The following is a 22,409-nucleotide window of genomic DNA, read 5'->3' as shown; positions in this document are numbered from 1 at the left end:
AAACCAGAGACTCTCTACAGTAGCTTCAAGAAAAACTGAATATGTTGCCTTTACTCTACTGATTTTTCCATTCTCTTTCCTTTCAAAAATGAACCCAAAATGCATGTTCTTGAAGCTGGGTGCGTGGTAATGACTCCCATAACTTTCTGTCATTTTTCTCACGGTTAAAGGCTTCCATCCATTTGCCACCAATGCTTCCTAAGGTCTTTGTATCAAAGTTCCTTTCCTTTCTGTAAAATTCATCATTGCGGCGCCCCTGCTTTTCACCAAGCCAAGACGGAACATCCACTTTGGTGTGAAATCCTCCTTTGAGGTGATAAGACGTAACTCACAGTGTGCTCTCAGAAGTGGTAGCTTTGAGAGGGAGCCGCGATTAATATTGATGATTTTCATCTGTCTGCTCCTGGTCCCCACCCCCCACAACCTTTCTTGAGCGAGAGGTAATTTCAGTGCTATGAGCTTCTGCTACCCCTCCTTCGATAGCTCAGTTGGTAGAGCGGAGGACTGTAGCATTAATTCGGGCATCCTTAGGTCGCTGGTTCAAATCCGGCTCGAAGGATTTTGTGGTTTCATTTCCATGTCTTTTGCTGTTAATCAACAATACCTTCCGTTGATTATGAAAAAGTCCCCGAGCTTCGATAAATACTGGAAAAGAAGCGTACTCTATCTGCTTTCAAAGGGAATTGATGACATAGTCATCGCTAGGGGAGGCGTGAAGAACAGTAAAGGAAACCTGCTGATCAAAACTGCTACCAAAGCATTGCATTAGTACATGTATGCCCTTGGCAGACTTCCAATTGCATTGCACCACGGTAGCTGCTTGGCAGCCAATCACACTGTGACTTGCCTTCAATTTGAGTGTCCACCGATGGGCAAGAGGGCATAGCCAATGGAATCATCCCCCGAAAGGCTGAGCAAGCTGGAAAGTAGACCAACAGTTTACACATTTGGGGAAATCCTGAGAAGTTTTGCATTCCAAACTGAGCAAATAAAAGCCCTGCCGGAGAATCGAACCCTGATTGCACTAAGTATATGCTCCATGAAGACAGCCCTCACGTAAGGCGTGGGCAATTTCATGCCTGACACTTTACATTCTAGTCTCAAATCGAGACTTTGCAGTCCGTGGGCTCCAGAGTCTCCTTGCATCCAGCAAAACTTTAGAGGGCAGTGGAGGGGATGTAGCTCAGTGGTAGAGTGCATGCTTCGCATGTATGAGGCCCCGGGTTCAATCCCCGGCATCTCCAGGAGTCGCTGTTCTGTATCTCGGCTTTTTCCAGAAGGCTAGCCTGCCACCTTGTGGAAAGTTGAGGTTTCTCAGGCAGTTGGGGGGTCAGAACCCCACTTAAATAGGTTGCATTGAAAAATATTGTTTGAAATAGGCATAGTTTCCACTTTTCAAGAAAATCTGAGAATTTTGCTTGCCAAAAGGAGGAAATAAATGCCCTCTCTGAGGATCGAACTCAGGACCTTCAGATTATGAGACTGACGCGCTGCCTACTGCGCTAAGAAGGCTGCACACAAGCATCTCTAAACAAGACTATAGACCAGGAAGATAATCCAGGTGCGAGGCTTAAGGATTTTCCTGACTGAGACTTTATGCTGCAGTGTCAAGTGGGTTGACTTGGCAGACACTTACATTCAGGGTTTCCATGCATACAGTAAAACTTGGCATACAAGGGGATGTAGCTCAGTGGTAGAGCGCATGCTTTGCATGTATGAGGCCCCGGGTTCAATCCCCGGCATCTCCAGACTTTTGCCATGCTTATCTTGGATTTTGGCAGAAAACTAGGCTGGCTGTCAGTATTAAGGAAGAGATATGCCATGCAACTGGGATACGAACCCCACTTAAACTGTGAGACGTGTGCCTTGGAAAACCCCATGAAATGGGGCAATCTCATTTTTGATGCTTATAGAACCAAAGAATCTTACTTGTTTAAGCCATCAAAGTGATGATTAATCTTGGCAATCTTAATACATTTAGGATAGAAATCTGTGGCAGCCATCTTGGTCATTGGTAAGGGTTCTTCCTCTAAACCAGAGACTCTCTACAGTAGCTTCAAGAAAAACTGAATATGTTGCCTTTACTCTACTGATTTTTCCATTCTCTTTCCTTTCAAAAATGAACCCAAAATGCATGTTCTTGAAGCTGGGTGCGTGGTAATGACTCCCATAACTTTCTGTCATTTTTCTCACGGTTAAAGGCTTCCATCCATTTGCCACCAATGCTTCCTAAGGTCTTTGTATCAAAGTTCCTTTCCTTTCTGTAAAATTCATCATTGCGGCGCCCCTGCTTTTCACCAAGCCAAGACGGAACATCCACTTTGGTGTGAAATCCTCCTTTGAGGTGATAAGACGTAACTCACAGTGTGCTCTCAGAAGTGGTAGCTTTGAGAGGGAGCCGCGATTAATATTGATGATTTTCATCTGTCTGCTCCTGGTCCCCACCCCCCACAACCTTTCTTGAGCGAGAGGTAATTTCAGTGCTATGAGCTTCTGCTACCCCTCCTTCAATAGCTCAGTTGGTAGAGCGGAGGACTGTAGCATTAATTCGGGCATCCTTAGGTCGCTGGTTCAAATCCGGCTCGAAGGATTTTGTGGTTTCATTTCCATGTCTTTTGCTGTTAATCAACAATACCTTCCGTTGATTATGAAAAAGTCCCCGAGCTTCGATAAATACTGGAAAAGAAGCGTACTCTATCTGCTTTCAAAGGGAATTGATGACATAGTCATCGCTAGGGGAGGCGTGAAGAACAGTAAAGGAAACCTGCTGATCAAAACTGCTACCAAAGCATTGCATTAGTACATGTATGCCCTTGGCAGACTTCCAATTGCATTGCACCACGGTAGCTGCTTGGCAGCCAATCACACTGTGACTTGCCTTCAATATGAGTGTCCACCGATGGGCAAGAGGGCATAGCCAATGGAATCATCCCCCGAAAGGCTGAGCAAGCTGGAAAGTAGACCAACAGTTTACACATTTGGGGAAATCCTGAGAAGTTTTGCATTCCAAACTGAGCAAATAAAAGCCCTGCCGGAGAATCGAACCCTGATTGCACTAAGTATATGCTCCATGAAGACAGCCCTCACGTAAGGCGTGGGCAATTTCATGCCTGACACTTTACATTCTAGTCTCAAATCGAGACTTTGCAGTCCGTGGGCTCCAGAGTCTCCTTGCATCCAGCAAAACTTTAGAGGGCAGTGGAGGGGATGTAGCTCAGTGGTAGAGTGCATGCTTCGCATGTATGAGGCCCCGGGTTCAATCCCTGGCATCTCCAGGAGTCGCTGTTCTGTATCTCGGCTTTTTCCAGAAGGCTAGCCTGCCACCTTGTGGAAAGTTGAGGTTTCTCAGGCAGTTGGGGGGTCAGAACCCCACTTAAATAGGTTGCATTGAAAAATATTGTTTGAAATAGGCATAGTTTCCACTTTTCAAGAAAATCTGAGAATTTTGCTTGCCAAAAGGAGGAAATAAATGCCCTCTCTGAGGATCGAACTCAGGACCTTCAGATTATGAGACTGACGCGCTGCCTACTGCGCTAAGAAGGCTGCACACAAGCATCTCTAAACAAGACTATAGACCAGGAAGATAATCCAGGTGCGAGGCTTAAGGATTTTCCTGACTGAGACTTTATGCTGCAGTGTCAAGTGGGTTGACTTGGCAGACACTTACATTCAGGGTTTCCATGCATACAGTAAAACTTGGCATACAAGGGGATGTAGCTCAGTGGTAGAGCGCATGCTTTGCATGTATGAGGCCCCGGGTTCAATCCCCGGCATCTCCAGACTTTTGCCATGCTTATCTTGGATTTTGGCAGAAAACTAGGCTGGCTGTCAGTATTAAGGAAGAGATATGCCATGCAACTGGGATACGAACCCCACTTAAACTGTGAGACGTGTGCCTTGGAAAACCCCATGAAATGGGGCAATCTCATTTTTGATGCTTATAGAACCAAAGAATCTTACTTGTTTAAGCCATCAAAGTGATGATTAATCTTGGCAATCTTAATACATTTAGGATAGAAATCTGTGGCAGCCATCTTGGTCATTGGTAAGGGTTCTTCCTCTAAACCAGAGACTCTCTACAGTAGCTTCAAGAAAAACTGAATATGTTGCCTTTACTCTACTGATTTTTCCATTCTCTTTCCTTTCAAAAATGAACCCAAAATGCATGTTCTTGAAGCTGGGTGCGTGGTAATGACTCCCATAACTTTCTGTCATTTTTCTCACGGTTAAAGGCTTCCATCCATTTGCCACCAATGCTTCCTAAGGTCTTTGTATCAAAGTTCCTTTCCTTTCTGTAAAATTCATCATTGCGGCGCCCCTGCTTTTCACCAAGCCAAGACGGAACATCCACTTTGGTGTGAAATCCTCCTTTGAGGTGATAAGACGTAACTCACAGTGTGCTCTCAGAAGTGGTAGCTTTGAGAGGGAGCCGCGATTAATATTGATGATTTTCATCTGTCTGCTCCTGGTCCCCACCCCCCACAACCTTTCTTGAGCGAGAGGTAATTTCAGTGCTATGAGCTTCTGCTACCCCTCCTTCAATAGCTCAGTTGGTAGAGCGGAGGACTGTAGCATTAATTCGGGCATCCTTAGGTCGCTGGTTCAAATCCGGCTCGAAGGATTTTGTGGTTTCATTTCCATGTCTTTTGCTGTTAATCAACAATACCTTCCGTTGATTATGAAAAAGTCCCCGAGCTTCGATAAATACTGGAAAAGAAGCGTACTCTATCTGCTTTCAAAGGGAATTGATGACATAGTCATCGCTAGGGGAGGCGTGAAGAACAGTAATGGAAACCTGCTGATCAAAACTGCTACCAAAGCATTGCATTAGTACATGTATGCCCTTGGCAGACTTCCAATTGCATTGCACCACGGTAGCTGCTTGGCAGCCAATCACACTGTGACTTGCCTTCAATTTGAGTGTCCACCGATGGGCAAGAGGGCATAGCCAATGGAATCATCCCCCGAAAGGCTGAGCAAGCTGGAAAGTAGACCAACAGTTTACACATTTGGGGAAATCCTGAGAAGTTTTGCATTCCAAACTGAGCAAATAAAAGCCCTGCCGGAGAATCGAACCCTGATTGCACTAAGTATATGCTCCATGAAGACAGCCCTCACGTAAGGCGTGGGCAATTTCATGCCTGACACTTTACATTCTAGTCTCAAATCGAGACTTTGCAGTCCGTGGGCTCCAGAGTCTCCTTGCATCCAGCAAAACTTTAGAGGGCAGTGGAGGGGATGTAGCTCAGTGGTAGAGCGCATGCTTCGCTTGTATGAGGCCCCGGGTTCAATCCCCGGCATCTCCAGGAGTCGCTGTTCTGTATCTCGGCTTTTTCCAGAAGGCTAGCCTGCCACCTTGTGGAAAGTTGAGGTTTCTCAGGCAGTTGGGGGGTCAGAACCCCACTTAAATAGGTTGCATTGAAAAATATTGTTTGAAATAGGCATAGTTTCCACTTTTCAAGAAAATCTGAGAATTTTGCTTGCCAAAAGGAGGAAATAAATGCCCTCTCTGAGGATCGAACTCAGGACCTTCAGATTATGAGACTGACGCGCTGCCTACTGCGCTAAGAAGGCTGCACACAAGCATCTCTAAACAAGACTATAGACCAGGAAGATAATCCAGGTGCGAGGCTTAAGGATTTTCCTGACTGAGACTTTATGCTGCAGTGTCAAGTGGGTTGACTTGGCAGACACTTACATTCAGGGTTTCCATGCATACAGTAAAACTTGGCATACAAGGGGATGTAGCTCAGTGGTAGAGCGCATGCTTTGCATGTATGAGGCCCCGGGTTCAATCCCCGGCATCTCCAGACTTTTGCCATGCTTATCTTGGATTTTGGCAGAAAACTAGGCTGGCTGTCAGTATTAAGGAAGAGATATGCCATGCAACTGGGATACGAACCCCACTTAAACTGTGAGACGTGTGCCTTGGAAAACCCCATGAAATGGGGCAATCTCATTTTTGATGCTTATAGAACCAAAGAATCTTACTTGTTTAAGCCATCAAAGTGATGATTAATCTTGGCAATCTTAATACATTTAGGATAGAAATCTGTGGCAGCCATCTTGGTCATTGGTAAGGGTTCTTCCTCTAAACCAGAGACTCTCTACAGTAGCTTCAAGAAAAACTGAATATGTTGCCTTTACTCTACTGATTTTTCCATTCTCTTTCCTTTCAAAAATGAACCCAAAATGCATGTTCTTGAAGCTGGGTGCGTGGTAATGACTCCCATAACTTTCTGTCATTTTTCTCACGGTTAAAGGCTTCCATCCATTTGCCACCAATGCTTCCTAAGGTCTTTGTATCAAAGTTCCTTTCCTTTCTGTAAAATTCATCATTGCGGCGCCCCTGCTTTTCACCAAGCCAAGACGGAACATCCACTTTGGTGTGAAATCCTCCTTTGAGGTGATAAGACGTAACTCACAGTGTGCTCTCAGAAGTGGTAGCTTTGAGAGGGAGCCGCGATTAATATTGATGATTTTCATCTGTCTGCTCCTGGTCCCCACCCCCCACAACCTTTCTTGAGCGAGAGGTAATTTCAGTGCTATGAGCTTCTGCTACCCCTCCTTCGATAGCTCAGTTGGTAGAGCGGAGGACTGTAGCATTAATTCGGGCATCCTTAGGTCGCTGGTTCAAATCCGGCTCGAAGGATTTTGTGGTTTCATTTCCATGTCTTTTGCTGTTAATCAACAATACCTTCCGTTGATTATGAAAAAGTCCCCGAGCTTCGATAAATACTGGAAAAGAAGCGTACTCTATCTGCTTTCAAAGGGAATTGATGACATAGTCATCGCTAGGGGAGGCGTGAAGAACAGTAAAGGAAACCTGCTGATCAAAACTGCTACCAAAGCATTGCATTAGTACATGTATGCCCTTGGCAGACTTCCAATTGCATTGCACCACGGTAGCTGCTTGGCAGCCAATCACACTGTGACTTGCCTTCAATTTGAGTGTCCACCGATGGGCAAGAGGGCATAGCCAATGGAATCATCCCCCGAAAGGCTGAGCAAGCTGGAAAGTAGACCAACAGTTTACACATTTGGGGAAATCCTGAGAAGTTTTGCATTCCAAACTGAGCAAATAAAAGCCCTGCCGGAGAATCGAACCCTGATTGCACTAAGTATATGCTCCATGAAGACAGCCCTCACGTAAGGCGTGGGCAATTTCATGCCTGACACTTTACATTCTAGTCTCAAATCGAGACTTTGCAGTCCGTGGGCTCCAGAGTCTCCTTGCATCCAGCAAAACTTTAGAGGGCAGTGGAGGGGATGTAGCTCAGTGGTAGAGCGCATGCTTCGCATGTATGAGGCCCCGGGTTCAATCCCCGGCATCTCCAGGAGGCGCTGTTCTGTATCTCGGCTTTTTCCAGAAGGCTAGCCTGCCACCTTGTGGAAAGTTGAGGTTTCTCAGGCAGTTGGGGGGTCAGAACCCCACTTAAATAGGTTGCATTGAAAAATATTGTTTGAAATAGGCATAGTTTCCACTTTTCAAGAAAATCTGAGAATTTTGCTTGCCAAAAGGAGGAAATAAATGCCCTCTCTGAGGATCGAACTCAGGACCTTCAGATTATGAGACTGACGCGCTGCCTACTGCGCTAAGAAGGCTGCACACAAGCATCTCTAAACAAGACTATAGACCAGGAAGATAATCCAGGTGCGAGGCTTAAGGATTTTCCTGACTGAGACTTTATGCTGCAGTGTCAAGTGGGTTGACTTGGCAGACACTTACATTCAGGGTTTCCATGCATACAGTAAAACTTGGCATACAAGGGGATGTAGCTCAGTGGTAGAGTGCATGCTTTGCATGTATGAGGCCCCGGGTTCAATCCCCGGCATCTCCAGACTTTTGCCATGCTTATCTTGGATTTTGGCAGAAAACTAGGCTGGCTGTCAGTATTAAGGAAGAGATATGCCATGCAACTGGGATACGAACCCCACTTAAACTGTGAGACGTGTGCCTTGGAAAACCCCATGAAATGGGGCAATCTCATTTTTGATGCTTATAGAACCAAAGAATCTTACTTGTTTAAGCCATCAAAGTGATGATTAATCTTGGCAATCTTAATACATTTAGGATAGAAATCTGTGGCAGCCATCTTGGTCATTGGTAAGGGTTCTTCCTCTAAACCAGAGACTCTCTACAGTAGCTTCAAGAAAAACTGAATATGTTGCCTTTACTCTACTGATTTTTCCATTCTCTTTCCTTTCAAAAATGAACCCAAAATGCATGTTCTTGAAGCTGGGTGCGTGGTAATGACTCCCATAACTTTCTGTCATTTTTCTCACGGTTAAAGGCTTCCATCCATTTGCCACCAATGCTTCCTAAGGTCTTTGTATCAAAGTTCCTTTCCTTTCTGTAAAATTCATCATTGCGGCGCCCCTGCTTTTCACCAAGCCAAGACGGAACATCCACTTTGGTGTGAAATCCTCCTTTGAGGTGATAAGACGTAACTCACAGTGTGCTCTCAGAAGTGGTAGCTTTGAGAGGGAGCCGCGATTAATATTGATGATTTTCATCTGTCTGCTCCTGGTCCCCACCCCCCACAACCTTTCTTGAGCGAGAGGTAATTTCAGTGCTATGAGCTTCTGCTACCCCTCCTTCGATAGCTCAGTTGGTAGAGCGGAGGACTGTAGCATTAATTCGGGCATCCTTAGGTCGCTGGTTCAAATCCGGCTCGAAGGATTTTGTGGTTTCATTTCCATGTCTTTTGCTGTTAATCAACAATACCTTCCGTTGATTATGAAAAAGTCCCCGAGCTTCGATAAATACTGGAAAAGAAGCGTACTCTATCTGCTTTCAAAGGGAATTGATGACATAGTCATCGCTAGGGGAGGCGTGAAGAACAGTAATGGAAACCTGCTGATCAAAACTGCTACCAAAGCATTGCATTAGTACATGTATGCCCTTGGCAGACTTCCAATTGCATTGCACCACGGTAGCTGCTTGGCAGCCAATCACACTGTGACTTGCCTTCAATTTGAGTGTCCACCGATGGGCAAGAGGGCATAGCCAATGGAATCATCCCCCGAAAGGCTGAGCAAGCTGGAAAGTAGACCAACAGTTTACACATTTGGGGAAATCCTGAGAAGTTTTGCATTCCAAACTGAGCAAATAAAAGCCCTGCCGGAGAATCGAACCCTGATTGCACTAAGTATATGCTCCATGAAGACAGCCCTCACGTAAGGCGTGGGCAATTTCATGCCTGACACTTTACATTCTAGTCTCAAATCGAGACTTTGCAGTCCGTGGGCTCCAGAGTCTCCTTGCATCCAGCAAAACTTTAGAGGGCAGTGGAGGGGATGTAGCTCAGTGGTAGAGCGCATGCTTCGCATGTATGAGGCCCCGGGTTCAATCCCCGGCATCTCCAGGAGTCGCTGTTCTGTATCTCGGCTTTTTCCAGAAGGCTAGCCTGCCACCTTGTGGAAAGTTGAGGTTTCTCAGGCAGTTGGGGGGTCAGAACCCCACTTAAATAGGTTGCATTGAAAAATATTGTTTGAAATAGGCATAGTTTCCACTTTTCAAGAAAATCTGAGAATTTTGCTTGCCAAAAGGAGGAAATAAATGCCCTCTCTGAGGATCGAACTCAGGACCTTCAGATTATGAGACTGACGCGCTGCCTACTGCGCTAAGAAGGCTGCACACAAGCATCTCTAAACAAGACTATAGACCAGGAAGATAATCCAGGTGCGAGGCTTAAGGATTTTCCTGACTGAGACTTTATGCTGCAGTGTCAAGTGGGTTGACTTGGCAGACACTTACATTCAGGGTTTCCATGCATACAGTAAAACTTGGCATGCAAGGGGATGTAGCTCAGTGGTAGAGCGCATGCTTTGCATGTATGAGGCCCCGGGTTCAATCCCTGGCATCTCCAGACTTTTGCCATGCTTATCTTGGATTTTGGCAGAAAACTAGGCTGGCTGTCAGTATTAAGGAAGAGATATGTCATGCAACTGGGATACGAACCCCACTTAAACTGTGAGACGTGTGCCTTGGAAAACCCCATGAAATGGGGCTATCTCATTTTTGATGCTTATAGAACCAAAGAATCTTACTTGTTTAAGCCATCAAAGTGATGATTAATCTTGGCAATCTTAATACATTTTCGATAGAAATCTGTGGCAGCCATCTTGGTCATTGGTAAGGGTTCTTCCTCTAAACCAGAGACTCTCTACAGTAGCTTCAAGAAAAACTGAATATGTTGCCTTTACTCTACTGATTTTTCCATTCTCTTTCCTTTCAAAAATGAACCCAAAATGCATGTTCTTGAAGCTGGGTGCGTGGTAATGACTCCCATAACTTTCTGTCATTTTTCTCACGGTTAAAGGCTTCCATCCATTTGCCACCAATGCTTCCTAAGGTCTTTGTATCAAAGTTCCTTTCCTTTCTGTAAAATTCATCATTGCGGCGCCCCTGCTTTTCACCAAGCCAAGACGGAACATCCACTTTGGTGTGAAATCCTCCTTTGAGGTGATAAGACGTAACTCACAGTGTGCTCTCAGAAGTGGTAGCTTTGAGAGGGAGCCGCGATTAATATTGATGATTTTCATCTGTCTGCTCCTGGTCCCCACCCCCCACAACCTTTCTTGAGCGAGAGGTAATTTCAGTGCTATGAGCTTCTGCTACCCCTCCTTCGATAGCTCAGTTGGTAGAGCGGAGGACTGTAGCATTAATTCGGGCATCCTTAGGTCGCTGGTTCAAATCCGGCTCGAAGGATTTTGTGGTTTCATTTCCATGTCTTTTGCTGTTAATCAACAATACCTTCCGTTGATTATGAAAAAGTCCCCGAGCTTCGATAAATACTGGAAAAGAAGCGTACTCTATCTGCTTTCAAAGGGAATTGATGACATAGTCATCGCTAGGGGAGGCGTGAAGAACAGTAATGGAAACCTGCTGATCAAAACTGCTACCAAAGCATTGCATTAGTACATGTATGCCCTTGGCAGACTTCCAATTGCATTGCACCACGGTAGCTGCTTGGCAGCCAATCACACTGTGACTTGCCTTCAATTTGAGTGTCCACCGATGGGCAAGAGGGCATAGCCAATGGAATCATCCCCCGAAAGGCTGAGCAAGCTGGAAAGTAGACCAACAGTTTACACATTTGGGGAAATCCTGAGAAGTTTTGCATTCCAAACTGAGCAAATAAAAGCCCTGCCGGAGAATCGAACCCTGATTGCACTAAGTATATGCTCCATGAAGACAGCCCTCACGTAAGGCGTGGGCAATTTCATGCCTGACACTTTACATTCTAGTCTCAAATCGAGACTTTGCAGTCCGTGGGCTCCAGAGTCTCCTTGCATCCAGCAAAACTTTAGAGGGCAGTGGAGGGGATGTAGCTCAGTGGTAGAGCGCATGCTTCGCATGTATGAGGCCCCGGTTTCAATCCCTGGCATCTCCAGGAGTCGCTGTTCTGTATCTCGGCTTTTTCCAGAAGGCTAGCCTGCCACCTTGTGGAAAGTTGAGGTTTCTCAGGCAGTTGGGGGGTCAGAACCCCACTTAAATAGGTTGCATTGAAAAATATTGTTTGAAATAGGCATAGTTTCCACTTTTCAAGAAAATCTGAGAATTTTGCTTGCCAAAAGGAGGAAATAAATGCCCTCTCTGAGGATCGAACTCAGGACCTTCAGATTATGAGACTGACGCGCTGCCTACTGCGCTAAGAAGGCTGCACACAAGCATCTCTAAACAAGACTATAGACCAGGAAGATAATCCAGGTGCGAGGCTTAAGGATTTTCCTGACTGAGACTTTATGCTGCAGTGTCAAGTGGGTTGACTTGGCAGACACTTACATTCAGGGTTTCCATGCATACAGTAAAACTTGGCATACAAGGGGATGTAGCTCAGTGGTAGAGCGCATGCTTTGCATGTATGAGGCCCCGGGTTCAATCCCCGGCATCTCCAGACTTTTGCCATGCTTATCTTGGATTTTGGCAGAAAACTAGGCTGGCTGTCAGTATTAAGGAAGAGATATGCCATGCAACTGGGATACGAACCCCACTTAAACTGTGAGACGTGTGCCTTGGAAAACCCCATGAAATGGGGCAATCTCATTTTTGATGCTTATAGAACCAAAGAATCTTACTTGTTTAAGCCATCAAAGTGATGATTAATCTTGGCAATCTTAATACATTTAGGATAGAAATCTGTGGCAGCCATCTTGGTCATTGTTAGACCTGGCATCATTGGCATGAGTCTCTCCTCCATTTTTTCTGTTTGCCTCCTCTGTTTACGATGTTTTTGCTGGTATATGCTTTGGGCACTGTGCCACTGCTGATCAGTGCCACAGTGCAAGTGCTCCCTATGTGAAATTGCTGTATTGATCGACTTCCATGTTTGGCTTATTTGGTTTACTATCAGTCCCTAGTAGAGTGCACCAGGAGTGCCAGGGCTTGTAAATACAAATGCTGCTAGTGGGCCTGCAGCACATGTTGTGCCACCCACAAGAGCGGCCTAGTAAAAGTATGTCTGAAGGTCTGCCATTGCCAGACCACGTGCAGTCTGACTGCCACGAGGACTGCGCAAGTACACCTACTTGCCAGTCCCTAAACCTTCCCTTAACTTCATGTTAGTCACCCCTATAGTAGGCCCACGGGCAGGGTGCATTGTAAGCATAAGGTAGGACAAGCCTGACAAGGTTGGCATGTCCTAATAGTGAATTACATCCATAGTCGTTTTTCACTATTGTAAGGTAGCCTGCTCTCCATCAGTTAGAATGGGCTGTCAGGATTATTAATGCTATAATCCTAGCGGGCTCGGGGAGCATGGTGCAATGTCGAGTTTGGTATCCCTGAACTCAGGGTTTAATAACGCATCCGTTTGTGTGGATGGTTTTTGGACTCTGTGTTTGAAAATAGCACTTTTAGAAAGTAGCTATTTTCTTGTCTAACTGTCTACCGGTCTCTGCTGGTTCTGGTGTGTGTGTGACAGGAGCTGGGTGGCTCCAGAGAGTCTGAATGAGTCAGTGTGGGATGAGTGGGGCATTTGCATTGAGAGTAGGGGAAGAGTAGCTCTTGATAGCCTGCCCTGCCTGATACAATGTTGGCTCCGCCCCCCTGCCAGGCGACTGATGACTCTGTGCTTGCCTGGGACTTCCCTGGCCCGCCTCCTGCCGGGCAGCTGATGGCCCTGCCCCTGCCAGTGACAATGCTGGCTCCGCTCCTGCTGAGCGGCTGAGGACTCTGCCCTGCCCAGTGAATAGGCCAGGTGCTCTGGCCTGGCAACACCCACAACAAACCCAGGATGGGGGGAATTTCCCCTGCATGGACAAAGGGATCAAAGCCAAAAAGGGGTATAAGAGAAGGACCCCTGAACCAAGAATTTAGATCACTTCTGACAAGGAAACCTGAACCAAGGACAAGAAGCCTGCTGATCTAAGGACTGCCTACCCCTTCTGCCAGAGTGCTGTTTGTTGGGGGAATCCTGCATTGCTTCTTTATTTTTGCCAAGGAACCAGGAGAGAGGAACTTTGTGTGTACTCTCACTCTTTGCTGAGAAAATCTCCAAGGGCTGGAAGAGTGCCAGTCTCCTGTTGAAGTCACAGGGCTAAAGGACTTCATCTGCTTAAAGTGCTATTTGCTGGGATTTGTGAATCCAGCACCTCTGAAAGAATCCAGCAATCTCGACGCCGACGGACGCCGCCGAATCCAGCTCGACATCGTGAGTAACGGCTCCAGTGTCCCGCTTCCTCGACGCCGGCCGCCGGGCCCGATCGACGCCAGCAGCAACGCCAGTGAGTAGTGAGTTCGGCTCCAGCTCCAAGTGACCCCGTGTCTGCACCGCCGCTGATCGCATCGACTTCGAGCTCTCTCGACGCCGTGAGCGCTGCTCACTCTTGCAACATCGACATCGACGACGCCGTATCCTGCTTCATCCCGTGAGCGCTGCTCCCGCCTGACTTCGGTCGACGCCGCTGCAGATCGCCCCGACTCCGAGGCCCGATCGACGCCGAAGACGCGACGCCGGACATCTCGATGCCGCTGATCATCGAGTGCTTCACTTTTCCAAGGTACTGTGTTGTTGGGGTCTGTGTGACTCCGGGCTCGACGTAGCGCTCCTCGCGGTCGACGCCGAACCTTTGGATTAACTTTGCCTCGACGTCATGTGACTCCCGTGTGGGTTACATTGTTGCCAAGAACTGTGTTTTAGAGAAGAAGAGTTGCTTTTGATACTAAAGACTTTTGTGCTAAGAAGAAACCGTGCTTGAACTATTATTTTTCCTTCCAAGAGTATTTATTAAGACTGTGGTATATTTTTGTCGTTATTTGGTCTTGTGCTAAACCTTATATAAAAATACTTATTTTTATAATACTACTGTGTCGTGTCCATTTGTAGTGTATTCACTTTATTACTGTATGTGGTCATAAATGCTTAACGCACTGCCTCTGAGATAAGCCTGTCTGCTTTGCCAAGCTACCAAGGGGGTGAGCAGGGGTTATCTAAGTGTGTGATCTCCTTGCCCTGACTAGAAAAGGTGTGTCCCTATTTGTCAGAAGTGTATACCTCTGCCAACTAGAGACAGCCGCTTCTAACATTGGTGGGTCAGCGGTGGGATTTTGAACTTTGCATTTATGACCCATGTGCAGTGATTAGTGTGCGCTACATAGTGAAAGCAGACCATAGCGCAGCCACAATCTGTTTTGGTTGGATATTCTATTTTTGTTCTCCGCTTTTCCTGAAGCTTGATTTTTGAAACTGCCAGTTTTGACCATGAGTACTGCTGGAAGCACTACACCTGTTGTTGCTGTTGTGGAGGAATTTGATAGGAGTAAGATAAATGGTTATTCCTTAAAGGAGCTGAAACACTTTTGCAAACAATTGAAAGTCCCTACTCCAGGCCTCTCCAAGAAAGCAGAATATTTCAAAGCATTGGAAGCCTGGTTAGAGGCCAGAAACCCCTCTGATCCGGTGGTGGGACCGACAGAGGAAGGGGAGGAGGAAGTGCCCGTGACTGGGCCTGTATCCCCTCCTGGCAGCAGTGTTTCCTCCAAGGGTCTTTCCCCTGAAGAAAGAGAAGAAAGGGCGAAGGAGCGAGCCTACAACGTGGAAATGGCAAAACTTAAGATAAATGGGCAGTTGGAGATAGAGAATGCAAGAGGCAGGAGAGAAGCCGATTTGGAGATCAAGAGATTAGAGTTTGAAAGAGAAGTTAGCTTTTGAGCGTGAGAAAATGGTGAGGGACATGGAGCTCAAAGCTAAGGAGTTAGAATTGAATCCCTCTGGTGGCAGCGTCCCATCTGTGCCTGCAGAAAGTAGGTTTTATTTTCCCAAAGATGTGATCAAAGATTTTCAGAAGAATGAGGATATTGGTCAGTGGTTTAAAGCATATGAGTTAGCATTGTTGGCCCACCGGGTCCCTGAGAAGGATTGGGGAGCGGGGTTGTGGGGTCGCTTTGTGAATGAGGGAAGAGATACCCTGTTAGACATGCCTGTTGAGAATAGGACGTCTTATGCTCACATGAAAGATGCTTTAATGTTAAGGTATGGCCTGACCCCAGAAAAGTACAGACAGGCCTTTAGAGAATGTAAGAAGTTGCCTGGTACCACGTGGGTGGAGTATGTGTCATATTTTTGCAGAGCCATGGATGGTTGGGTAAAGGGCAGCAAAGTGGAAAGTTATGATGCTCTTTATGATTTGTTTGCTTGGGAGCACTTGTCTAATAACTGTTTTCCAGAGCTGCGCCAGCACCTTATTGATAGCAAGATATCTAACCCTAGAAAACTTGCTGAAGAGGCGGACCGCTGGGTCAGTACCAGGGTCCACAAGGGTCCAGTGGGAGACTCAGCCAAAGGTGGGCAGGGTCCCCAGCAGAAGAATGGGGGGGACAAGGGTAAACAGAGGGAGTTCCAGAAAGGGCCCCAAAGTAATTCCCAAGGGAACCAAGGGAAAGGTTCCCAGCCTCCCCCTGTGAAGAAATCCGAGGCCCCGCCAGGTAAACCTGGTCATAGGGGCCCACTGACCTGCTTCGTTTGTAAGCAGGTAGGACACCGTTTTTATGACCCTCAGTGTCCCTTGAAGAAGTCTGGTGCACTACCCAGTGCACCACCCCGTCAGTTGGCTAGTGTAGCTCTGGGAGGGGAGGCGATGGTTGCCCATGGTGGGGAGGGTCCCGCAGAGATGTCCCTGGTCTCTCTAGGAGACATGGAATTGGTCCCGCCACCCCCTCTGCCTAGTAACACTAAGAAATATAGGCAGTGGGTGACCATTAATGGCCATAGAGTGGAAGCTCTCAGAGACACCGGAGCGAGTGTGACAGCTGTCAAGTGTCACTTGGTGTCCAGAGAGCAGGTTGTTCCCCACGCATTCTACCCTGTGATAGCTGCTGACAACTCCCAGAAAGAGTGTGAGGTAGCTCAAGTTTCCTTTGAATGGGGGGGAGTTTCAGGTACTCTTCAGGTTGCTGTGAGGCCCGCCATGCCTGTTGATTGTCTCCTGGGCAACGATTTAGAAGACTCCCCTTGGGCTAAGGTGGAGAGGGAGACACATTTGAAAATGTTGGGTGTGCCAGAGTGGGTGTGTGCAACCACTCGATCCATGACAGCAAGTAAGGGTGTTGATGGGGTTCTGGAGCCTGAAAGTATGGCCCAGGACCCAGCTGTGAAGAGAAGAGGCAGGGGGCGCGGGAAACCGTCCCCCGTAGTTCCCGTGGTCCAGGAGGAGGCAGACCTCGAGGGGGATGCCCTGGAACCCACAGGTGAACAAGTTGCCGAACTGGGAGACCTGCCCGAGCTGACCCATTGGCAGCAGGATGGTGGTCCCTCCAGGGAGGAATTCTGTGCAGAACAGAAAGTGTGCCCTTCTCTTGTGGGTATGAGGCAGCAGGCCTCAGCCCAAACCTCAGGTGATCAGTCAGGGTCACATTTTGTGTACTGGGAGAACGACCTCCTGTATAGCGAGCCTAAGGCTGCTGAGCCTGGGTCAGCCCGTGTGCTGGTGGTACCCCAGCGCTTCAGAGCCTTCCTACTGGGTTTGGCTCATGACGTTCCTTTAGCTGGACATCTGGGGCAGGACAAGACCTATGACAGGCTTGTCACCCATTTCTATTGGCCTCAGATGCGAAGGGACACAGATGTCCATTGCAAGACCTGTCAGACTTGCCAGGCAAGTGGGAAAAGCGGGCGGAAGCAGAAGGCTCCCCTCCAACCTTTTCCCGTGGTCAGTACCCCCTTTGACCGGGTGGGGATTGACATTGTTGGGCCACTGGACCCCAAGACAGCCCTGGGCAACAGGTTCATCCTGGTCTTGGTGGACCATGCCACACGGTACCCGGAAGCCATCCCTCTCAGAACAGTGACTGCCCCCGTGGTGGGACGGGCGCTGATGGGTGTTTTTTCCCGAATGGGGTTCCCCAGAGAGGTGGTGTCAGACCGGGGCACCAACTTCATTTCCAACTATATGAAGTCTCTGTGGAAGGAGTGTGGGGTAACTTATAAGTTCACCACTCCTTACCACCCTCAAGGTAATGGGTTGGTTGAAAGATTCAACCGTACCCTTAAAGGCATGATCATGGGTCTTGAAGAACCAATGAGGCGTAAATGGGACGTCCTCTTGCCATGCCTGTTGTTTGCTTACCGTGAGGTGCCACAGAAGTCTCTAGGGTTCAGCCCCTTTGAGCTTTTGTATGGTCACCCGGTAAGAGGACCTTTAAGTCTGGTCAGAGAAGGCTGGGAGCAATCTCCCAGGAAACCTCCCCAGGATGTATACAGTTACATGCTGACCTTTAGGAACCAGACTAGGCGCTTCAGAGATCTTGCTCAGGCAAATCTGGAGGCCAGCCAGGAGGAGATGAAGCGGTGGTACGACCAGAAGGCCACTCTGGTAGAGCTTCAGCCTGGACAGAAAGTTTGGGTCATGTCCCCTGTGGAACCTTGTGCGCTCAAGGACAGGTGGACTGGACCATTTGAGGTTGTGGAGAAGAAGAGCGATGTCACCTACCTGGTGGATTTAAAGTCTCCCAGGAACCCCTTGCGGGTCCTGCATGTCAACCGTTTGAAGCCCCACTTAGAAAGGTCCGAAGTGGGCATGCTCCTAGCTACAGATGCTGGAATGGAGGAGGAGAGTGAGCCTCTTCCTGACCTCCTGTATGCAAAAGAGCAAGATGGGTCAGTGGATGGTGTTGTCCTCTCTGACACACTGACCCCTGAACAGCAGCAGGATTGTCGCCATTTGTTGGGGCAATTCCCTGATCTGTTTTCCTTGATTCCTGGTGTTACTCAGTGGTGTGTCCATGATGTAGACACCGGGGACAGCACTCCTGTCAAGCACAAGGCTTACAGAGTGACTGACAAGGTCAGAGCATACATCAAGGAGGAGGTCTCCAAGATGTTTGCCCTAGGGGTGGTTGAGTCCTCTAGCAGTCCTTGGGCCAGCCCCGTGGTCTTGGTTCCAAAGGCTGCAGCGCCTGGTGCTTCACCGGAACTTCGGTTCTGTGTGGATTACCGAGGACTCAATTCAGTCACCAAGACTGACGCGCACCCCATCCCCAGAGCTGATGAGCTCATCGATCGGTTAGGGGCTGCCCAGTACCTTAGTACGTTTGATCTAACGTCTGGGTACTGGCAGATCGCCTTGACCGATGGGGCAAAAGAGAGGTCAGCATTCTCCACACCAGATGGGCACTACCAGTTCCGGGTTATGCCCTTTGGGATGAAGAATGCCCCTGCCACCTTCCAGAGGTTGGTCAACCAGGTCTTGGCTGGACTGGAGGATTTCAGTGCCGCCTACCTGGACGACATCGCAGTGTTCAGCGCCAGCTGGGAGGAACACTTGTGCCACCTCCAGGAAGTGTTGTTGGCCCTGCGCAGAGCAGGCCTCACAATCAAAGCCAGTAAGTGCCAGATTGGGCAGGGTTCAGTGGTGTACTTGGGGCACCAAGTAGGGAGCGGCAAGGTGGCCCCCCTGCAACCCAAGATTGATACCATCCTGGCATGGGCACCGCCCAAAACCCAGACTCAGGTGAGAGCCTTCTTGGGTCTCACGGGTTATTACAGGAGGTTTGTCAAGGATTATGGTAACATTGTGCACCCCTTGACTTCGCTGACTTCCAGGAAGCAGCCACGACTTGTGAACTGGACTGACGCCTGTCAGACGGCCTTTGACACCCTGAAAACTGCAATGTGCACAGCACCCATACTCCAGGCACCCGACTTTTCTAAAGAATTTGTTGTCCAGACGGACGCTTCAGAGCATGGCGTGGGGGCTGTTCTAGCTCAGGTGAATGAAGAGGGCCGAGACTTACCTGTAGCCTTCATCAGCAGGAGGTTACTCCCCAGGGAACAGAGGTGGAGTGCGATAGAGAGAGAAGCATTTGCTGTGGTCTGGGCACTGAAAAAGCTGAGACCCTACCTGTTTGGGACTCACTTCCGGGTGCAGACAGACCACAGGCCCCTCAGATGGTTGATGCAGATGAGGGGTGAGAATCCAAAGCTGTTGAGGTGGTCCATTTCCCTACAGGGGATGGACTTCACGGTGGAACACCGCCCTGGCACAGATCACGCCAATGCTGATGGTCTGTCCAGATTTTTCCGCCTTAGTGATGAGGACTCCCTAGGGTAAGGGTAGTTCTCCCCACATTTCAGCTGGAGGGGACACGTGTTAGACCTGGCATCATTGGCATGAGTCTCTCCTCCATTTTTTCTGTTTGCCTCCTCTGTTTACGATGTTTTTGCTGGTATATGCTTTGGGCACTGTGCCACTGCTGATCAGTGCCACAGTGCAAGTGCTCCCTATGTGAAATTGCTGTATTGATTGACTTCCATGTTTGGCTTATTTGGTTTACTATCAGTCCCTAGTAGAGTGCACCAGGAGTGCCAGGGCTTGTAAATACAAATGCTGCTAGTGGGCCTGCAGCACATGTTGTGCCACCCACAAGAGCGGCCTAGTAAAAGTATGTCTGAAGGTCTGCCATTGCCAGACCACGTGCAGTCTGACTGCCACGAGGACTGCGCAAGTACACCTACTTGCCAGTCCCTAAACCTTCCCTTAACTTCATGTTAGTCACCCCTATAGTAGGCCCACGGGCAGGGTGCATTGTAAGCATAAGGTAGGACAAGCCTGACAAGGTTGGCATGTCCTAATAGTGAATTACATCCATAGTCGTTTTTCACTATTGTAAGGTAGCCTGCTCTCCATCAGTTAGAATGGGCTGCCAGGATTATTAATGCTATAATCCTAGCGGGCTCGGGGAGCATGGTGCAATGTCGAGTTTGGTATCCCTGAACTCAGGGTTTAATAACGCATCCGTTTGTGTGGATGGTTTTTGGACTCTGTGTTTGAAAATAGCACTTTTAGAAAGTAGCTATTTTCTTGTCTAACTGTCTACCGGTCTCTGCTGGTTCTGGTGTGTGTGTGACAGGAGCTGGGTGGCTCCAGAGAGTCTGAATGAGTCAGTGTGGGATGAGTGGGGCATTTGCATTGAGAGTAGGGGAAGAGTAGCTCTTGATAGCCTGCCCTGCCTGATACAATGTTGGCTCCGCCCCCCTGCCAGGCGACTGATGACTCTGTGCTTGCCTGGGACTTCCCTGGCCCGCCTCCTGCCGGGCAGCTGATGGCCCTGCCCCTGCCAGTGACAATGCTGGCTCCGCTCCTGCTGAGCGGCTGAGGACTCTGCCCTGCCCAGTGAATAGGCCAGGTGCTCTGGCCTGGCAACACCCACAACAAACCCAGGATGGGGGGAATTTCCCCTGCATGGACAAAGGGATCAAAGCCAAAAAGGGGTATAAGAGAAGGACCCCTGAACCAAGAATTTAGATCACTTCTGACAAGGAAACCTGAACCAAGGACAAGAAGCCTGCTGATCTAAGGACTGCCTACCCCTTCTGCCAGAGTGCTGTTTGTTGGGGGAATCCTGCATTGCTTCTTTATTTTTGCCAAGGAACCAGGAGAGAGGAACTTTGTGTGTACTCTCACTCTTTGCTGAGAAAATCTCCAAGGGCTGGAAGAGTGCCAGTCTCCTGTTGAAGTCACAGGGCTAAAGGACTTCATCTGCTTAAAGTGCTATTTGCTGGGATTTGTGAATCCAGCACCTCTGAAAGAATCCAGCAATCTCGACGCCGACGGACGCCGCCGAATCCAGCTCGACATCGTGAGTAACGGCTCCAGTGTCCCGCTTCCTCGACGCCGGCCGCCGGGCCCGATCGACGCCAGCAGCAACGCCAGTGAGTAGTGAGTTCGGCTCCAGCTCCAAGTGACCCCGTGTCTGCACCGCCGCTGATCGCATCGACTTCGAGCCCTCTCGACGCCGTGAGCGCTGCTCACTCTTGCAACATCGACATCGACGACGCCGTATCCTGCTTCATCCCGTGAGCGCTGCTCCCGCCTGACTTCGGTCGACGCCGCTGCAGATCGCCCCGACTCCGAGGCCCGATCGACGCCGAAGACGCGACGCCGGACATCTCGACGCCGCTGATCATCGAGTGCTTCACTTTTCCAAGGTACTGTGTTGTTGGGGTCTGTGCGACTCCGGGCTCGACGTAGCGCTCCTCGCGGTCGACGCCGAACCTTTGGATTAACTTTGCCTCGACGTCGTGTGACTCCCGTGTGGGTTACATTGTTGCCAAGAACTGTGTTTTAGAGAAGAAGAGTTGCTTTTGATACTAAAGACTTTTGTGCTAAGAAGAAACCGTGCTTGAACTATTATTTTTCCTTCCAAGAGTATTTATTAAGACTGTGGTATATTTTTGTCGTTATTTGGTCTTGTGCTAAACCTTATATAAAAATACTTATTTTTATAATACTACTGTGTCGTGTCCATTTGTAGTGTATTCACTTTATTACTGTATGTGGTCATAAATGCTTAACGCACTGCCTCTGAGATAAGCCTGTCTGCTTTGCCAAGCTACCAAGGGGGTGAGCAGGGGTTATCTAAGTGTGTGATCTCCTTGCCCTGACTAGAAAAGGTGTGTCCCTATTTGTCAGAAGTGTATACCTCTGCCAACTAGAGACAGCCGCTTCTAACAGTCATTGGTAAGGGTTCTTCCTCTAAACCAGAGACTCTCTACAGTAGCTTCAAGAAAAACTGAATATGTTGCCTTTACTCTACTGATTTTTCCATTCTCTTTCCTTTCAAAAATGAACCCAAAATGCATGTTCTTGAAGCTGGGTGCGTGGTAATGACTCCCATAACTTTCTGTCATTTTTCTCACGGTTAAAGGCTTCCATCCATTTGCCACCAATGCTTCCTAAGGTCTTTGTATCAAAGTTCCTTTCCTTTCTGTAAAATTCATCATTGCGGCGCCCCTGCTTTTCACCAAGCCAAGACGGAACATCCACTTTGGTGTGAAATCCTCCTTTGAGGTGATAAGACTTAACTCACAGTGTGCTCTCAGAAGTGGTAGCTTTGAGAGGGAGCCGCGATTAATATTGATGATTTTCATCTGTCTGCTCCTGGTCCCCACCCCCCACAACCTTTC

General features: G+C 48.3%; 24 non-coding genes across 24 annotated transcripts; 18 read left to right on the top strand and 6 right to left on the bottom strand.

The window, feature by feature from the left end:
* The first annotated feature begins 473 nt into the window (after window positions 1-473).
* Window positions 474-559, top strand: TRNAY-GUA (transfer RNA tyrosine (anticodon GUA)). The gene is given in 2 exon segments: window positions 474-510; window positions 524-559. It is a non-coding gene; the product is annotated as a tRNA-Tyr (tRNA).
* Window positions 560-1,172: 613 nt separating this feature from the next.
* Window positions 1,173-1,244, top strand: TRNAA-CGC (transfer RNA alanine (anticodon CGC)). Its single transcript has one exon. It is a non-coding gene; the product is annotated as a tRNA-Ala (tRNA).
* A 195-nt stretch (window positions 1,245-1,439) lies between these two features.
* Window positions 1,440-1,512, bottom strand: TRNAM-CAU (transfer RNA methionine (anticodon CAU)). Its single transcript has one exon. It is a non-coding gene; the product is annotated as a tRNA-Met (tRNA).
* Window positions 1,513-1,676: 164 nt separating this feature from the next.
* TRNAA-UGC (transfer RNA alanine (anticodon UGC)) lies at window positions 1,677-1,748 on the top strand. The gene has a single exon. It is a non-coding gene; the product is annotated as a tRNA-Ala (tRNA).
* A 756-nt stretch (window positions 1,749-2,504) lies between these two features.
* TRNAY-GUA (transfer RNA tyrosine (anticodon GUA)) lies at window positions 2,505-2,590 on the top strand. The gene is given in 2 exon segments: window positions 2,505-2,541; window positions 2,555-2,590. It is a non-coding gene; the product is annotated as a tRNA-Tyr (tRNA).
* Window positions 2,591-3,203: 613 nt separating this feature from the next.
* Window positions 3,204-3,275, top strand: TRNAA-CGC (transfer RNA alanine (anticodon CGC)). The gene has a single exon. It is a non-coding gene; the product is annotated as a tRNA-Ala (tRNA).
* Window positions 3,276-3,470: 195 nt separating this feature from the next.
* TRNAM-CAU (transfer RNA methionine (anticodon CAU)) lies at window positions 3,471-3,543 on the bottom strand. The gene has a single exon. It is a non-coding gene; the product is annotated as a tRNA-Met (tRNA).
* A 164-nt stretch (window positions 3,544-3,707) lies between these two features.
* On the top strand, window positions 3,708-3,779 carry TRNAA-UGC (transfer RNA alanine (anticodon UGC)). The gene has a single exon. It is a non-coding gene; the product is annotated as a tRNA-Ala (tRNA).
* A 756-nt stretch (window positions 3,780-4,535) lies between these two features.
* TRNAY-GUA (transfer RNA tyrosine (anticodon GUA)) lies at window positions 4,536-4,621 on the top strand. Its single transcript is given in 2 exon segments — window positions 4,536-4,572; window positions 4,586-4,621. It is a non-coding gene; the product is annotated as a tRNA-Tyr (tRNA).
* Window positions 4,622-5,234: 613 nt separating this feature from the next.
* Window positions 5,235-5,306, top strand: TRNAA-CGC (transfer RNA alanine (anticodon CGC)). Its single transcript has one exon. It is a non-coding gene; the product is annotated as a tRNA-Ala (tRNA).
* A 195-nt stretch (window positions 5,307-5,501) lies between these two features.
* On the bottom strand, window positions 5,502-5,574 carry TRNAM-CAU (transfer RNA methionine (anticodon CAU)). The gene has a single exon. It is a non-coding gene; the product is annotated as a tRNA-Met (tRNA).
* A 164-nt stretch (window positions 5,575-5,738) lies between these two features.
* TRNAA-UGC (transfer RNA alanine (anticodon UGC)) lies at window positions 5,739-5,810 on the top strand. Its single transcript has one exon. It is a non-coding gene; the product is annotated as a tRNA-Ala (tRNA).
* A 756-nt stretch (window positions 5,811-6,566) lies between these two features.
* On the top strand, window positions 6,567-6,652 carry TRNAY-GUA (transfer RNA tyrosine (anticodon GUA)). Its single transcript is given in 2 exon segments — window positions 6,567-6,603; window positions 6,617-6,652. It is a non-coding gene; the product is annotated as a tRNA-Tyr (tRNA).
* A 613-nt stretch (window positions 6,653-7,265) lies between these two features.
* Window positions 7,266-7,337, top strand: TRNAA-CGC (transfer RNA alanine (anticodon CGC)). The gene has a single exon. It is a non-coding gene; the product is annotated as a tRNA-Ala (tRNA).
* Window positions 7,338-7,532: 195 nt separating this feature from the next.
* Window positions 7,533-7,605, bottom strand: TRNAM-CAU (transfer RNA methionine (anticodon CAU)). Its single transcript has one exon. It is a non-coding gene; the product is annotated as a tRNA-Met (tRNA).
* Window positions 7,606-7,769: 164 nt separating this feature from the next.
* TRNAA-UGC (transfer RNA alanine (anticodon UGC)) lies at window positions 7,770-7,841 on the top strand. Its single transcript has one exon. It is a non-coding gene; the product is annotated as a tRNA-Ala (tRNA).
* A 756-nt stretch (window positions 7,842-8,597) lies between these two features.
* On the top strand, window positions 8,598-8,683 carry TRNAY-GUA (transfer RNA tyrosine (anticodon GUA)). Its single transcript is given in 2 exon segments — window positions 8,598-8,634; window positions 8,648-8,683. It is a non-coding gene; the product is annotated as a tRNA-Tyr (tRNA).
* A 613-nt stretch (window positions 8,684-9,296) lies between these two features.
* On the top strand, window positions 9,297-9,368 carry TRNAA-CGC (transfer RNA alanine (anticodon CGC)). Its single transcript has one exon. It is a non-coding gene; the product is annotated as a tRNA-Ala (tRNA).
* A 195-nt stretch (window positions 9,369-9,563) lies between these two features.
* TRNAM-CAU (transfer RNA methionine (anticodon CAU)) lies at window positions 9,564-9,636 on the bottom strand. Its single transcript has one exon. It is a non-coding gene; the product is annotated as a tRNA-Met (tRNA).
* Window positions 9,637-9,800: 164 nt separating this feature from the next.
* TRNAA-UGC (transfer RNA alanine (anticodon UGC)) lies at window positions 9,801-9,872 on the top strand. Its single transcript has one exon. It is a non-coding gene; the product is annotated as a tRNA-Ala (tRNA).
* Window positions 9,873-10,628: 756 nt separating this feature from the next.
* TRNAY-GUA (transfer RNA tyrosine (anticodon GUA)) lies at window positions 10,629-10,714 on the top strand. Its single transcript is given in 2 exon segments — window positions 10,629-10,665; window positions 10,679-10,714. It is a non-coding gene; the product is annotated as a tRNA-Tyr (tRNA).
* Window positions 10,715-11,327: 613 nt separating this feature from the next.
* TRNAA-CGC (transfer RNA alanine (anticodon CGC)) lies at window positions 11,328-11,399 on the top strand. Its single transcript has one exon. It is a non-coding gene; the product is annotated as a tRNA-Ala (tRNA).
* A 195-nt stretch (window positions 11,400-11,594) lies between these two features.
* On the bottom strand, window positions 11,595-11,667 carry TRNAM-CAU (transfer RNA methionine (anticodon CAU)). The gene has a single exon. It is a non-coding gene; the product is annotated as a tRNA-Met (tRNA).
* A 164-nt stretch (window positions 11,668-11,831) lies between these two features.
* Window positions 11,832-11,903, top strand: TRNAA-UGC (transfer RNA alanine (anticodon UGC)). The gene has a single exon. It is a non-coding gene; the product is annotated as a tRNA-Ala (tRNA).
* The last annotated feature ends 10,506 nt before the right edge of the window (window positions 11,904-22,409 follow it).

Source organism: Lissotriton helveticus, chromosome 1_2 (genome assembly GCF_964261635.1).
Source record: "Lissotriton helveticus chromosome 1_2, aLisHel1.1, whole genome shotgun sequence".
Lineage (NCBI taxonomy): Eukaryota > Metazoa > Chordata > Amphibia > Caudata > Salamandridae > Lissotriton > Lissotriton helveticus.
The sequence above is the reverse complement of the archived record's forward strand: the minus strand, read 5'-3'. Positions and strand labels throughout refer to the sequence as shown.